General features: G+C 50.5%; 1 protein-coding gene across 1 annotated transcript in view; it reads right to left on the bottom strand.

The window, feature by feature from the left end:
- The window catches only part of C14H19orf12 (chromosome 14 C19orf12 homolog), a 59148-nt gene extending 59126 nt beyond the window's left edge, over nucleotides 1-22 (bottom strand). The window contains exon 1 of the mRNA XM_069868187.1: nucleotides 11-22. The gene's annotated coding sequence lies outside the window, so the exon portion shown is untranslated. The remainder of the gene's footprint in view (nucleotides 1-10) is intronic.
- Between the last annotated feature and the right edge of the window lie 15577 nt (nucleotides 23-15599).

Genomic DNA, 15599 nt, shown 5'->3' with positions numbered 1-15599 from the left:
CGGCTTCCACGGGTCAGCAGCGAAAAGCCGGGCTCTGGAGATAACGGCAATGAACTATTCAGGATCTGCATATGCGCTAGCACGGGCAATGAACTATTCAGGATCTGCATATGCGCTAGCACGGGCAATGCCTTGCTCTCCAGTTTGATTTCCACTGCAGCTCACTCAAGGCTGTTGTTGTCAGCCTAGTTTTGTCTGAGCGGTGCTCCTGTGTGACACCTGAGCAGTGCTTGCACCTAAGCTGGGGTGTTAGGGCTTGGCTGTCGTGTGGGAGGTGGTAAAGCCCATTGCTTTCTGTGCCGTCGGAGCTGCTGGCTCCTTCGCCTCTCCCCTTGCTGGCTGTGCCGGCTTTTCCCAAGGAAACCTCCAGCTGTCCCCCGATGTCTGTGCTAGAACAAGAGCCGGCCCGAGGCTGCCCTGCCTTGCAGCACGGGGAGGGAAGGCGGGGGAATGGGTTTTACTTGCAGAGCTGACATAATTGTTTAAAGCAAACAGACAGCTCAACATTTTTGCGAACTTACAAAATCTGGCACCTCAGGAGAATGTGTTTGGACTCGGCAAGGCCGTTTTCACAGGCAAAGCGCTGTCATTAATCTGCATCTTTGGCATTGCTGCTGGAGAGCCTCCTTTTTGCTGTGAATGAGATGTATATTCATGCACTGAAAGTCGCCTGGGTTTGTTTTCACTCGGCTGCGTGGTTTTGATGGGGTGGGATCTGGGCACACAGGCTCTCCCAGCTGCTCTGACACAAAAGCTCTGGTCACTGCTGCTGGATTGTCAAGCGGAGCGTGAGCTGTGATTGTATCGAGGCCAACACAATTCTCTTGCCTGCCAGTCTGGGGAAAATGGCCTAAATAAGATGACGAGTGAATGATGTGGTCAGAATTAGAAGGATAAGCAGGATCTTCCCCTTAATGAGCTCTGTTTAACACATGAGAAGCCCACACATGCTCTATCTGTATTCTGACCAGTGAGGAACATTACCCAGACTTCACACAACAATTCATCATGGCTGATCTGTGCGAGGCAGATTGGAGATGCAAGATGTGTGACTCAACCTCTTTTATCCCTTCATTAATTTTCTATTCTGCCTGAAATGTGTTCTTAGGGTGCTCATCACCAGGGGGAGTGCTGGAGAAACTGGGCCCCGGGGTTTCTGCTCTCATTTTTATCCATGTAGGTGGCAAAAGGGGCAGCTGTACAAGCACTGGGGGTACCTGAGCGTCTTGATCCACCAGCACCTCCTTCCACCCACAACTGCTCCCAGACATGTGCAAATCTGGTGAGGGGGGCTGATCACTGCTGTACCATTGGCTGTGTTTCTAAGGAAATCAGTGGCTGAGCAATTGGTGTTGGTAGTTTTTTTGCTCATGTTGATACTTTTGAAGATCCATCCTGGAAGGGCTTGAAGATCTAGCTTGTTTGGTCAACTTGTGTGCACATCTGCAGCTCTGCATGAGTCATGCAGCTCAGATTTTCTGCTCTGGTTCTTCTCTCCCTTCCAACACTCCCATGCATGCTTCTTGCTGTGTCTTTGTATTGTGCGCACTATATATCTTTCTGCTGTGATACGTATTAGCTGTTCAGGCCTTCAGCACTAGAGTGTTGCCGATGGTTAGCGTTATCTGAGAGGTGTGGAGGAGGCTGTGGGCTGCAGCTGTGTGCTCTCCTGCTCACTCCTGACAAGCCGCTTGACTCCTTTGCAGTTTGCTGTGTCTCAGGGCAGACACTGCTCGGCTCGCTGGGCGCACAGGGTGCTGTGTGGCTCCCTGAGCTGGTGCTGGCGCAGCACGACAGCCCTCGTGGCAGCGCAGCCGGTGAGCACCGACACTGCCCACAGCAACCCAGGCATCTTACCGGGAGATGTGTCATCATCATCGTGAATAAGAGGGGTTGGTGACACCAAGCCTGCTATGTAAGGGGGTTTGAGAAGAACCTCCCCTCACCCACCCTACTGCAGATCCCCACCTCTGATGGAACTGGGCTTTTCCAGCCATTTCAGGTAATACGTGTAGCACGGCAGCTCACTCCAGTGCGTGGTGGTGTTCTCAAAGTATTGCCCACCGGCTTCTGATTTCATTTCAGATGATCTTAGTCTGGGAAAGAAAATGCAGCCTGTGCCAATCAAGAAATGTAGAGCACGCACTAAGTACAGTTCAAAAGCTGTGTTATCCTTATCTATTAGTAATGATCAATTAGTATGAAGGTCAGTGGGCAGCTTGGAAATGAGTCAGATAAGAAGGGCAAAAGGAGGGTTTGAATGGAAAGGAAATTCTTGATTCATACTCAGTGTTTAAAGTCATAACTCTGTAACAGCGGGGGTGGAGGGTAGCGTTAAGTAGTCCGGCTGTCACACTGACTCAGCCAGAGTGTAAATCACGGTGGAGAGAGTGCTGTGGCTTTTTCCTGTGCTAAAGCATCATCTTGTACCACAGAAGGGATTGCAAGTTGCGAGAAGTCCTCCTTGGCCTCCAGCCCACCCTGAAAATCCCTGGCTGGTTTGGCCCCCCTTATGATAGCGAGATGGTAGTGAAATATGTGCTCTTGGTACCAAGGAGCTGCACTGCCTGTTGAAGATGATGAAACCTAAGGATGGAAGAGAATAGGTAGGGGTAGGGTAAAACCAGTGATCCCGCCTCTGACAGTTTACTTTGATGACTGCATTCATTCACTCAGCTTCCCCGTTTGGATCCTGAATAATCAGAGATAACAGGCGGATGGTTTGCATGAATAACTAAGTTTGTCATGTTTAATTTTCTTTAAAAAAAGAAAGAGCAGTTGCTTTACCCTCATCCTTCGGGCCCGATACATATTCATAAATTGTCAGGAAATGAAAAGCCTTTTAATGGCATGCAAGAAGCATGCAAAGCTACCATGAGTGATAACTGGGAGAGCAGGGGGCACGGGGAGCAGAGCTGCCCACCTGCAGCGTGCGGGGCTCACCAGGGTGGGGTGCGCAGAGGGTGTTGAGCGGGCTGTTGGGGTTATTAGGATGCACAGCACTGACATTTATTTTGTGTTCTGCAGTCGGTGTCTTCTGACAACTTGACGTTGCGCAGCAAGAAGCATTAAAACTGAAAACCAAGACAGCAGTTGGCAGGTAAGTCAGCAGCTGACTGTGCTGTGCAGTATTTGGTGGGTGTTTGCTTTATGGTGCCTATCCCACGCTGGCAATTTCTCACAATGTACAGAAGGGGCAGCTGCGGTTTGTGTGGGCAAAAATGATGAGGAAAGTCGTCTGCTCCTGTAGCCATGTCATCCCCTCCAGAGTCCCAGCTGCCCCGGGAGCCAAGCACAGGGGCAATGCAAAGGTGAAAGGACTGACTCACTCCTAAGGTGGCTTTCATAGAATCATAGAGTCGTTTGATTGGAAAAGACCTTTGAGATCACTGTATCCATCCCTAACTGTCCACTACTAAACCAGATCCCTGAGCTCCTTGTCTACATGGTGTTTAAACTCCTCCAGGGATAGGGACTCAACCACCTCCCTGGGCAGCCTTTGCCAATGCCAGATGACCCTTTTAGTGAAGAAACATTTCCTAATATCCAATCTAAACCTCCCCTGGTGCAACTTGAGTCCATTTCTTCTCATCCTGTCACCTGGCAGAAGATGTCTTTAGATTGAGGACCAGCCCTTCCCAGCCAGTGCCAGGCATATGCACGGGCATCATGGCCGCTATTGAACACTGCTAATGTTACAATTAAAAAAAATCCTGTCTCGTTATTGAGCAAATGATTTCTGCAGAGAATAGCGCGATATATTAAAATGTCTGTGCAGAAAGCTCCCAAGGGAGAAATTCAGAACAAGAAAGATTGGATCACTAAAACAGAGAGAGAAACCGGGAGTCACTAATGTGAGGCTGAAGGAAGAAGACCAAATCTAGTTAGAGGGTCTTCTAACCAGCATGGCTTTTTTCATAATCATCCTATCAAGATGATCTTTGCAATAGGCGACCTCTGACTTCGCTACCAATATAGATGTCACCAGACACAAATCCCTCAAGATCTAACTCAATGAGATTTCAAGTAAAATCTACTAGGCAGAAGCGCAATCTGATTATCGGCGTGTATGCAGCAGGGGAGGCAGAGAAGATCTATGAACACCAAAGCTGGGGCGAAGCGCGGGGCAGGAGCCCACTGAGCTCCATGCAGGGGTCCTGCTGGGCAGGCACCGCAGCCCCTCCACGTGGCACACAGCCTGGTACAGCACAGACCCGAAGGAAAGGAGCCTTGAGCTCACTAGGGATCCCCTTGCTGGGTTTTAATTTGGCTGTAGCATCATTTAAAATGATCTCAGAGGTGCTTTAAATTACAGAATCTCAGAACGGTGGGGGTTGGAAGGCCCCTCTGGAGCTCATCCAGTCCCCGTGCTAAATCAGGGTCACCTCCAGCAGGTGCACAGGAACGTGTCCAGGTGGGTTTGGATGTCTCTAGAGAAGGAGACTCCACACCCACCCTGAGCAGCCTGGTCCTATGCTCCATCACCCGCACAGGAAAGAAGTTTCTCCTCATGTTAAGATGGAATTTCTCGTGCTCCAATTTGTGCCTACCAGAAGCATCACTGACCCGAAAAGTATGAAGTGTTTGCCACTAGGAGTTGTCTGGGAGTAGAGAATAATGAAACGGCAAGTTCAAAACCACAAAGGCCTGTAAAATGTTGTTTCCCTGCTAAAAATATCTTAGAAAACTTCCTTTAAAGCATCAGTACCCCCGTGTTTCTAGACCTTGCTCCACCCAAGTGCTCCCGCACGCGCTGGGGCCGCTGTGGGCTGAGCTCTCGCCTGGAGCGCTGCCATGGGCAGAGCTGGATCAACCGGCGGCGACTGCGGGTGGGAATCTGGCAGAGGGTGGGCGTGCGGAGCCTGGTTCTCATTTACGTTGAGGCAGTTGTACATGGCTCCCTGGGCGAGCACAAGTGTGTGCAGACACTAAACCATGTCGTTAATTTAAAATCCCCTGAAGTTAACCCAAAATAGTCCCACACAGACACTGTGGGACCGGTAAACCACAGGCGCTGTGCCATTGTCCTCCCCTGTGACGATGCCAGCAGGCGTCCCCCGGCCCCAGCCGTGTCACCCCAGCCAGCACACGAGGGGCCGCATCCCACCCCTGCGCCCTGGGCAGCGTGTCTGCCGCCTGCGCCGAACGCTCAGGCTCAAACAGAGATATTAACATTTCGTTAATAGGGATCTCTGTGTTGCTACATAGTCTGGATTGGCCTCTATCACTTATGCATGAAGATCCAAAAGTGCATGCACTCAAGACCTTGCTTAGCTAAGGGGAGTCTTCTAGGGCCAATTTGAGTCCTATTTAATGACTAATGGCTATTGAGATATAATGTCCACTAAGCAGATATCACATCCTATTTAGTATTTAATGTTTAAATATTTAATTAATTAAACACTGCCAAATATTTAATTAAACACCATCAGAGCCATCCTGACACTTCCGCTATGCATAATGCAAAGGAAATCAGGGCTTTCCTTATCGGCTCCACCAGCGACACAGGTTCAGGCTTCCCCGGGAATAGCTGGGATCCGTGAGCCCAAACACCCGCAATCCCACACCACCCAGAGGGCCGGGGCTTAAAAACCTCTGGGTTTTTGTCGCAAAATGAGCTGAGCCAAATGTTTTGTTGGTAAATCAGGCTCTGAAGTGACGCGTTGGCAGAGCGGTGGCACTGTGTGCCGCACGGCAACAAGAATGCTATGCTTGTATATTGACTTTTAATTATTTAAAAGTAAATGACTGCTCCTTAGTACGGCGTACCTGCCAGCAGTTTACACGAGTTTTGCTTAAATATTTACTCTGCTATTCAATAAAAAATGAGTCTACTGAAGCAAAAAATGAGAACCTACTGAGTCACGTGGGCCCTCTCCTACCTGTGGCATGCCAACTGCACCAAAATTTATTCACAAAGAGATGTTAGGTTGTGCTGGTTTCCCTGGACTAAGCCAAAATATGGGTTTAAATTATCCAGTTAGATTTCCAGCTACAAACTGGGTCATAATTATCAGCTTTTGACATTAATTTTCATATTTACTTATGGAAACTTGGCACTTAAAAGTATAAAGATCTTTAAGTCGTGGTTTCAAAACCTGGACACCCAGCAGGTACAGAAACATTTAGGGCTGAATTGCTTATTTGAATATTTTATTACCCAGCTCCATCCTCTGATGTGTGCTGAAGCTGCTGGGTCGAGTTTCATCGCTCCCAGCCTATGTGGGGTGTCTTATTTTAACATTCCCACATGGGATCTCTCGCTAACAAGGAATGTGGCTACCAGTTGGAGAAGCCATTAAAGTCACATCATTTTTACGCTTGGATTCAAGCCATTCAGTAATGAAATGAGGATACATATTTGGGGCTTTCTTTAGAGGATCTTACATGATCTTATTGGCTACGAGAGCCAAATTACCTTTCACTGTATAGAGCTGAAGCTCCAGTGGCTCAAATTGAGTTTTACTTATACAAACAGGAAAAAAAAAATGGACTTGCACTGTAAAAAGCCTCTATTGTTAGGACCTTTATTGCTCAAGTTCAGTGATGGTTTGCTTTGTTTGTTTGCATTTATTCAACAACCAGTTGTCTCAACAGTCAGGAGTTCACCTACATTCTATAAGCTGCTGGGCTGTTTTGAATTTTCATGTTCTGCCCACCGGAGCGATAACCTCAAACTATCTTCATTCCTTTTACTTCTCTGATCCTTAGAGGCTTTTAAACAAAGGTAGATCGCCACCCAAGGTAGGAGTAAAATGCCATTGTGCCCACGCTTTGCCCAAAAATAAATGCTAAACTGGAGCAGGATGGAGGACTCGTCCACCCCACTTCTTGCAGCAGACACTTGATGGTCTGGCTAGAGGCAGGTTATATCTTTTAAATAACTTTGACTTTATTCTCATACGTACACACGTAAACCGCTATAACTTGTTGAAAGCAAAACGTGGTCTATGTACAGGAGAGGCTGAGGTGTCCGGGAACCAGCAGCGTGAGCAGCAAGATGGAAGATGAGGATGGTGGGATGCTTGAGTCTTTGGGCTTGGCTCTCCCTGCCAGCGCCGGAGGGCTCCCAGGGGCTGGGTGGGCAGGCGAGGAGAGAGCACCAGCCACGGCGAGGAAGACGGAGTCCTCAGAGGGGGCTTTGCCTGGCACAGCTGCCCAGGGACTCGGTCCTTCTCTGCTCATTTACCATTCAGCACGGCTTGACTGCTTAATTGAGGAGACGTGCAGCAGCCTCCGCTAGCGCGGGTGCTCTTTGGGGGGAACGTCAGCGCGGACAGCGATTCCACATTTGCATTTTCGGTTTATAAAGAAAAATCCCTTCAGCTGTCGACCACCCCCCGGGGGTCCCGGGACGCGGCACCTGGACGGCCCCCGTCTGGCCTGCGCCGCTGCCCTGCCCCCCCCGCCGCGGGGACGCTCTGTGCCGGGCGGCCGAGGACAGGGCTCCCCGACCCCCAGCCGGGGGCACTCGCCCTGGTCCCTGCAGCGGGGGAGCCCCCTTTCCCTCAGGGCCTGCGGGCCCCGTGGCGGGGCCGCCCTGGCTGCCTCGGGCTCTAAAGCCACCGGAGAGCGCCCAGAGGCCACAGGGTGAAGCCGCTCGGCCCGTTCGGTCTGGAGGAGGCTGAGGGGACCCCTCATCGTGTTCTGCGGCTTCCCCGCACGGGAGGAGGCGCTGAGCGCTTCGCCCTGGGCCCGAGGGGATGGCAGGAGGATGCCAGGGGAGGGTTCCCCTGGACGCGAGGAGAAGGTTCTTCCCCCGGGGAAGCGGTCACGGCGCCGAGCGGGACAATATTCCAGAAGCGTGTGGCCCTCGCCACGCGGACGCCGGCGTGTCCCGCTTGGGGCCGGCAGCCGGGCTCCATCAGCCCCGCGGGGCCCTCCCGGCCCGGGACGCCGCGCGGCGACCACGGGGAGCCCGGTGCCGGCCGGGCCCTCGGCTCCCGCGGCCCCGCACGGAGCCGCCGCCGGCCGGGGCTCCCGGCAGCCATTGCACGGGGTCTGCTGCCACCTCGTGGGCCCCGCCGCTGCCTCACGGGCCCTCCGAGCCCCCGGCGCCTCCCTCCCCGCCGCCTGCTCCCCTCCGCCCGCCGCCCCCCGGGGAACAAGCGTCCCTGGTGGGAAATTCCCGGCGGAGCCGCCTCACCTGCCGCCGGCCGAGCCTCCCCGTGCCGCGCGTGCACAACGGAAAACTCCTGCTCTCCCGTGGGATTTTGCAAATGAAGTTTAGGCTTCGATCCCCACAGACTGGGAGCGACTCCGCGAGGCCCAACCGGTGTGTGTCACAGAGACCAAACCGAGCCCACGCGCTGCGTTCGGACCAGAACACAGAGCTTAACCCCCTTTGCACCCCTTTGGGGTTCCTCTTCCCCTCCCAGGAGTGTGAAATGCTTCTGGAAACACCATGGGTTTGGCCATACAGGTTTACAGATGGTGATTTTGTGCCTACACAAGGACCCGGATCAGTGTGTAGGTGGAAAAGGCCGTTTTTCTCTCCACGGTTTCAAAATGCATATATTATATGGGGGTGTTTAGCTTGGAGAAGAGGAGGCTGAGGGGAGACCTCATTGCTCTCTACAACTACCTGAAAGGAGGTTGTGGAGAGGAGGGAGCTGGGCTCTTCTCCCAAGGGACAGGGGACAGGACCAGAGGGAATGGCCTCAAGCTCCACCAGGGGAGGGTCAGGATGGACATTAGGAAAAAATTCTTCACAGAAAGGGTGATTGGGCACTGGCAGAGGCTGCCCAGGGAGGGGGTTGAGTCACCTTCCCTGGAGGGGTTTAAGGGACGGGTGGACGAGGTGCTAAGGGCCATGGTTTAGTGTTTGATAGGAATGGTTGGACTCAATGTGATTCTATGATATTTCATTATCTCACATAAGATTTTATCAAGCATGTTGTTTTCACTGCACATCCTGACTTAGTGCAATGTGGCCTACAAAAATTAGTCATAACACAGCACATCGGCCAGGAGGAGACAATCATTTCCATAACTGCGTGTTCCATCACCACGTCGGTACAGCCTATGGGCAGCTAGTTGTGTCCAAAACCAGCAGGATCATGTGTTTTCCAGATGGCTCCATGTTCACAGATAACATAGTCCCATCCAACCCTGACCCAGACGGGGATCGACCTCTGGCTGAGTTGCAGGTATCTTAGTTACAAACATGCCGCTCTTTCTCCCTGCCCCGTTTCTGGGCAAGCACACTGCGAACTGCTGGAAAGAAACCTCCTTAATTCTAAAAAGAAACTGTAGAATAATTGAAGATCTACCGGCTCATGTATTCTTTCTTGGTTACTGGCTGCTGTGGGTGAGCGTGGGTGAGCAGGGAGGACAACGTGCCACAAGGCCCATGCTCACCCTGGGCTTCTGCAGCCCCAGCTGGCCCTGTGAGCTCCTTGGACAGGGTGAGTGCATGGTGGAACCTCAGCCAATGTCCTGCTCCTGTGAAGCCCAGCTGGCCATGGGCTTCTCCACACTGGGACAGTGCTTTCCATGCACAGTGCTCATCTCCTGGCAGGTATCGCCAGGGCACTCACCTGCTCTCTGGCTTCATCCTCCCATTTTACAGAGGCAAAACCCCCAAGCTGGTGAGCTGCTCTGCTTATCCCTCTGCACTGTGCTCTCCATTTCCCAGGGCCATCAGGGTACCTGGGTGATGCTGGGAGAGGGTGTGGGGCCCCCCACGCCTGCATCCCACGGGTCAGCTCTGCTCGTCGCCACAGAAATGACTGTCAGTTGATCCTTCGCCACTCCTGCAAAGCCGATCAGCCTTTGAACTGCCGTAAATGAGGCCAATCAGCATTACTTTCATTTCATTACTTCAAGAGCTTACTCATAAATTTCCTCTTATCCTGCTTCCCCTTTGGTCTGGAATTAGCCACAGCACTTGCTACGAGCTGCTGTACCCAGTTCTCCTCCACTGGCACTGTTTGATCTTTCCTAGGTTTAGTGATCAACTGGCAGACATGCGTTACCTTGTTGGCTTAAAGCAATTCCCCTTCTCGCCCATTTTTCTCTGCACTGGACACGTGGTGCTGCTGGGGAAGCAGGGGATGAGGGGCGGCACTTCCCTGGCCTCAGGATAACACAGGAGAGAATGAATTGGCAATGAGTCCATAAAATAATTAACAACATCTTTCATTTAGCTGTGTGAATTTTATTACTTGGATTACTTGGACTGCATCACAGACGAAAGGCTGGCCCCCCCCGATGCTACCAAGCAGCCCGTGGCTCAGTGCACAGCGGGATGGGTTTGACAGCAATGCCTTTTTGGGCTGAAAACCTCCTGAAAAGGTACAACAGGAATGTAAATGGTTTCCTTTTCCCAGCTATTTTGTTGGTGTTGAGCTAAGCCAAAACAAGTTGAGGTCTGGCTCCAGCCATGCTCCAAAGTGCCCCAAGGTGTGCCCGGCTTGGATGGCTGGTCCAGGGGGCCGCGGCAGCTCTTCCTACCTGCAGCATCAGTCAAAGCAGCATGGGGGTGGAATAGTTGTAACAAATGTGAAGTCTTTCAAATGTGCTTCCCTCTCAGGAGAGAGAATGCAAAAACGGGGCATTTTCAGGGGTATTTTTCCTTGCCTTTCCCAGGCTGGAAGGCAACCAACCCACTCTGCTTGCAGCAGAAAGCAAGCAGCAATTGTCTTTCTTTTTAATTATGAATTCTTCATAAAATGCCTGTTAAGAATGTGTTGCTTTTGTGACGTTAGACTCTCTTTTAAAGGATTGATGAATAAAGTGAATATTGAAATTATTGAGACATGTACAAAGTATTGGTGTGAGCACTGGTGCAGCTAGTGCCAAATCCGATCCTCCCCAGCTGCTGTGGGCAAGGCCAGAGCAGGAGAGACGCTCGCTCCCTTCCAGCCTCCATCCCTGCCCTCGTGGGATGGGCCAGTTCCCGGCTAAAACCAAATGGCTCCACCTGGCATCAGCGACAGGTTTTTCTGGGGATGCTTAAATTCACAGCACCTGGAGGAGGCCAAAGCTGCCTAGAAAAGAGTCCCGTGCTCCTAGGAGTGCTTTTGGGGCTTGAGCCTTTGCTCTAGAGTTGTTTGTTTAGCAACTCCTGCCTTGGAACAGTCCCAAGGCAAGCGTTCACTGCTGTGTGCCATGGTGGCAAGATAAGGTAAGGTGGGATCTTCTCTGTCCTCTGTGTGGATTTGCAGTCCTGTGGGGTTCCTTGGGGCAGAAACAATAGCGAGTGGGAGCTTGGCACTTGCTGTGTGTGAGGGCTGGGTCTGGTGGTGTTTTGGCAGGGCCAGGAGGTTTCCCACCCTTCTGCTGTTGTGGTGTGACAATCTTTGCCAAAAAATCCTTTTTTATTAGAGGGGTGTTAAGTGCATGTGAAGGAGAGCTGGTGTTGAGTGCAGGCTGTGGGCTCTGCCCAGCCATGGCTTGCTCGGCCGCTGCCTGTGTGCCTGAGGGAAGCGTGTCCCGGTGACTCCTGTTCATCATGTGTAAAATGGGGATAATCATAACCTACGTCACAGGCATGTTGCAAGACTTAATTAATTAGTATTTGCAAAGAGCTTTCAGATAATTGGATTAGAGGTGCTATATGAACACAAACTGTTATTGTTATTATTTATTTATTATGTACTTGCAGAGTTCGTCTGTGCTGGGTGTTTCTGCTGAGTCTTTGTAGATGGAAACAGAGGGGATTTCATTAGAGTTAAAAGGAGCAGAAGAAGCAAGATGCTTCTCCCAGGTAACAGGTGACAGGACGAGAGGAAAAGACCTCATGTTGTGCCTGAGGAGGTTTAAATTGGATATTAGGAAAAATTTCTTCACTGAAAGGGTTGTTGGTCACTGGAAGGTGGTGGAGTCCCCATCCCTGGAAGGATTTAAAGGGCAGGTGGATGAGGTGCTCAGGGGTCTGGTTTAGCAGTGGACAGGTACAGTTGGACTGGATGATCTCAAAGATCTCTTCCAACCCAGTGATTCTATGATTCTATGAAGCTACCATTCCAGCTCTCGCCTGTGACCTCTGGGGTCAAACCTGGAGGCTGAGCAACAGCTACTGGGAAGTTTTGAGCCAAGCCTCCTGCTGAAGCTGGGAGGATCTTGGCATCTCTGGGAAGTGTCCAGAAAATGGGTGGGGAAAGGTCCCACAGTTTTGAGGCTGTTGTATGACACAGCCCGGGTTTAACTTTCATACCCAAGTGCCTGTTGGGCATGGGGTGATGTGGAGGGAGACACATCGGTGTCCCCTGGGTGAGCCAGCAGGGCATGGAAAGCGTGGCGCTGTTCTGGATGCAGCTTGGGAGGCTGGGTGCTCTGGGTTTACTTTTTAATTTGGGATATATTCTTAGGGCTCACCTAAAATGGGAAGACCTGAGAATGACAAATGGTCAGGTGGAGCAGCCCTGCGCTGTGGAAATAGCTCTGTGGGTTGTGGCTCGACCTGCACCAAACCTGCGCTCATGTCTCTGAAATGCAATGAGTGGCAAATACATAAAATAAGCTTCCAAAAGCTGCAGATGCTTTTCCATCAGACTCCAGCTTCTCTAGGTAATTCACCCCTGAGGTGAATACTTGGGTCAGAGTTAAATACAGCTGCTTTGGGATTTTGTGGGTAGGAAAACAGACTAATTTGGTGCATAAGTCATTTTTAGTGCACTAATTTCCTGTTCTACATGCAGAAATGGTCCATAAATGGCACAAAAGTCTTCAGGAAGCTAAGCCTAAAGCATCTTGTTCAGATAGACGGAATGCTGGAGTCCTCCTTAAGAGTGTATTGTATGACAGCTCTCAGCGCTTCACTTCTTACCAGGGCCCAGCAAATCTTTATCAGTTTATAGCTCTGCAGAGGTTATTAGTAGTCTCGGGCTCGCATAGCACTGTTTTTCTTCATTAATATTAGGCTTTTATCCTTCCAATTTTTGTTAAGATCTCCAAATCCCCAGCTGAAGACCTGAAGTTTTCTTCATTAAAAAGAACAACAACAAATGCAGTGTGCAAGTGAGAGATGCAGGGGAAGGGCAGATGCCTAGGGTAGGATGTCACACGGTGTGAAGTGCTCCTCCCTGGGGCAGAGGCGCTGGCTCGCCTTTGGGTTGCAGCCCCTTCCTCTCTCCTCTTGTTTCTGGGCTGTGCCTGGCTCTGTGCTCTCCCTGGCCCATCCATGGAGCTTTCAGATGGGTTTTACAGCAGCCTGGGGCACGAGTGGTGACCTGCAGACACTGTGTATGTGGGATCCCCGGGGTGGGAGCTTGGGGCTGGCGCGGGCAGGGTGGCAGCGAGTGCGCAGCGTGTCTGATTGACGGGCATTTACATGGGAGATTGCTCTGGTCCGATTTGCATTTGCAGTCACAGTAATCGTGGGCCAATTAAACTTGTAGTTCACAAAATCTGGGCCCGAAACCTTTACAATTCATACAAACACACTAATCTGAGTGTATATGTCACTTCATCAAATTCATGAAACCATAAATTGTTTGTGTCTGGCACTGCCAGCTGCATGCAGGAGTCGCTGGGGCTGGGCTGGAGGAGCCATCGGCCCCATGCAGCGACGGGGGAAGATATTTTTAATGAGCTCTTCCCTATTCAGGGATTGAATCGGAGCTGTTAGGATGTCAGCGTAAGATTCATGGTGATATCTATGGGAGATTTATCTTAACTCTCGCATGTTTTAAAAAATGTTGTCCTGGAGGAGTTGTTACAATGTCAATAAATGCGTCGTCTACATTTGTTAGTGCAAATGCAGTTATAAAATGTCAGATTTGCCTCGAGTTTTTTATTTCTACCTTATCGTTGAGGAACAGAAATGGCTTCAGAACTGGCGGTGTGATGGGCTTGTGGGTGGGTGGCGAGCGAGCCCCTGGAGACACTTCTTCCCTGCCAAGGCTCAGGCAATGGGGTGTGTTGGGTTTTCAGCCCCAAGGTGGGGATGGTGAAGGAGCGAGGAGGTGCTCAAACAGAGCTGCGTGCTGCGTTGGTACCGTCCCTGGTGTCACACCATCCCACTGGTTGCTCCCAGCAGCTGCCTCCTCCCCAGCTTGGAAGCATCTGTAAGCACCCAGAGTGTTTGACCCCGAGGAGAGCAGACTTTAAAGATTTATTCTACATGGCTTTTATTGTCTTCTTCCCGACCCATCCAGGCACATGCTCAACACCTCATCCAGGAGGACACCTACTGTTCTTCACCTACGTGGTTGTGCAGCTCAGCCTCTCGGATGCTTCCTGTTAATCTAGCAGTGTGTCTCTGAATAGCTGGGCTTGGAGCAAGGCTTTATCGTAGCCAGATGCTGTTGATGACTTGAGGTTTGGCTTTTGTTCAGTGAGAAGAGCTCTAGCTATTGAAGCGCTGGGGCTGGCTATCATGGAGCCAGATGGTTTTGTTCCAAGTGTTTTAAAATCTATAAATCTTAATCTATAAATTCTGTTGTCACTGCGAAAATGATAGGTTAAACTTTGCAATCCTCACAGATAGTTACCCTCTGAGAAGATATCATCAAAGATTAAAAAGTCATTATTCCTTGGCTTTTTATATATTTTTCCTTCTTTGTCATTTTTGTGTAAGTTCCTACAGGGGGAAAAAGAAAAGAAGAAAGCTTCTCTGTACTGGATTGGAATGATTTTTTCCACTGTCTTGCTCCTCTTCGGTCGAGCTGCAGTCTTGAAGGCCTTGGTGTATTTGTAAGACTTGTTATTTATATCCCAGACAACTGCAGATCTGATTCTCGCTGATATTTTGCACATTTTGCGGAAAAGTGGTTATTCGCTTCATTTTTACCTTTGTATTTCTAGGTTTAGATATGTAAGCAGCAATATTTTTCTCCCGTCTTAAATCTTAGCAGGGGCTCTGGTGTGGCAGCCCGTTCCCTGGGGCCAAGAGCCGTGGCGTGACCCTGTCACCTACGTAACTTTTGTGGAACAGCACAAGCCTCGTGGAAGCTGCGTTTCTGGTCAGACTTGCTGCACTGAGATGTGAGAGACCTGTCTGCTCGTAGGGGTGGCACGATGGTGGAAGGGCTGAGCCACAGACTACTGCCATCAGGATCAGTTTTGGATTCGGGAGATAATACACCTACCTGAACAGAGAAGTGCTGGCTTGGAGCTCCTGGGGAGCCTGGAGTAGGGAGGTTTGCAGGTCTGACTTAGAGGCGTAGTCAAGAGGAGAAAGATTTGCTAGCCTGCACAAGTCTAAACCCCCTCTGAATGTCAAACCACACTTCTGTGCACACCTGAGCTGTCTACTGCTCAGTGACCATTGTGGGTGCTGATCAGCACCTCGAGGACCTGAGGGTGGGCTCCAAAATGCGGAAGTGAAATAATTAACAGGAGACTAACAGCCTGAACCTGAGAACCTGGCTGCAGTTATAAACCAAGTCAGGGCTCAGATTCTACCACCAAATGATTGCTTCACTGTTAGGGATGAAGCTTTGCCTGAGTTTATGTAAATTTATTAAGATTAATGCAAATTGCAATCTATTGATTTTTTTTAAATTATATTGGCAGGCGTGGGTGAGGCAGAAAGACACCACACTGATTTATCCCTGTCTTGTGTCTTTTCAAGTACTGTTCACTGTGCACAAGAGTGAAGAAGTGTGAGAAATGGTGCTTTATGGTCGCTCACTTCGGAGGGGCTGGCAACC

The sequence above is a fragment of the Phaenicophaeus curvirostris genome, chromosome 14 (genome assembly GCF_032191515.1).
Source record: "Phaenicophaeus curvirostris isolate KB17595 chromosome 14, BPBGC_Pcur_1.0, whole genome shotgun sequence".
Lineage (NCBI taxonomy): Eukaryota > Metazoa > Chordata > Aves > Cuculiformes > Cuculidae > Phaenicophaeus > Phaenicophaeus curvirostris.
The sequence above is the reverse complement of the archived record's forward strand: the minus strand, read 5'-3'. Positions and strand labels throughout refer to the sequence as shown.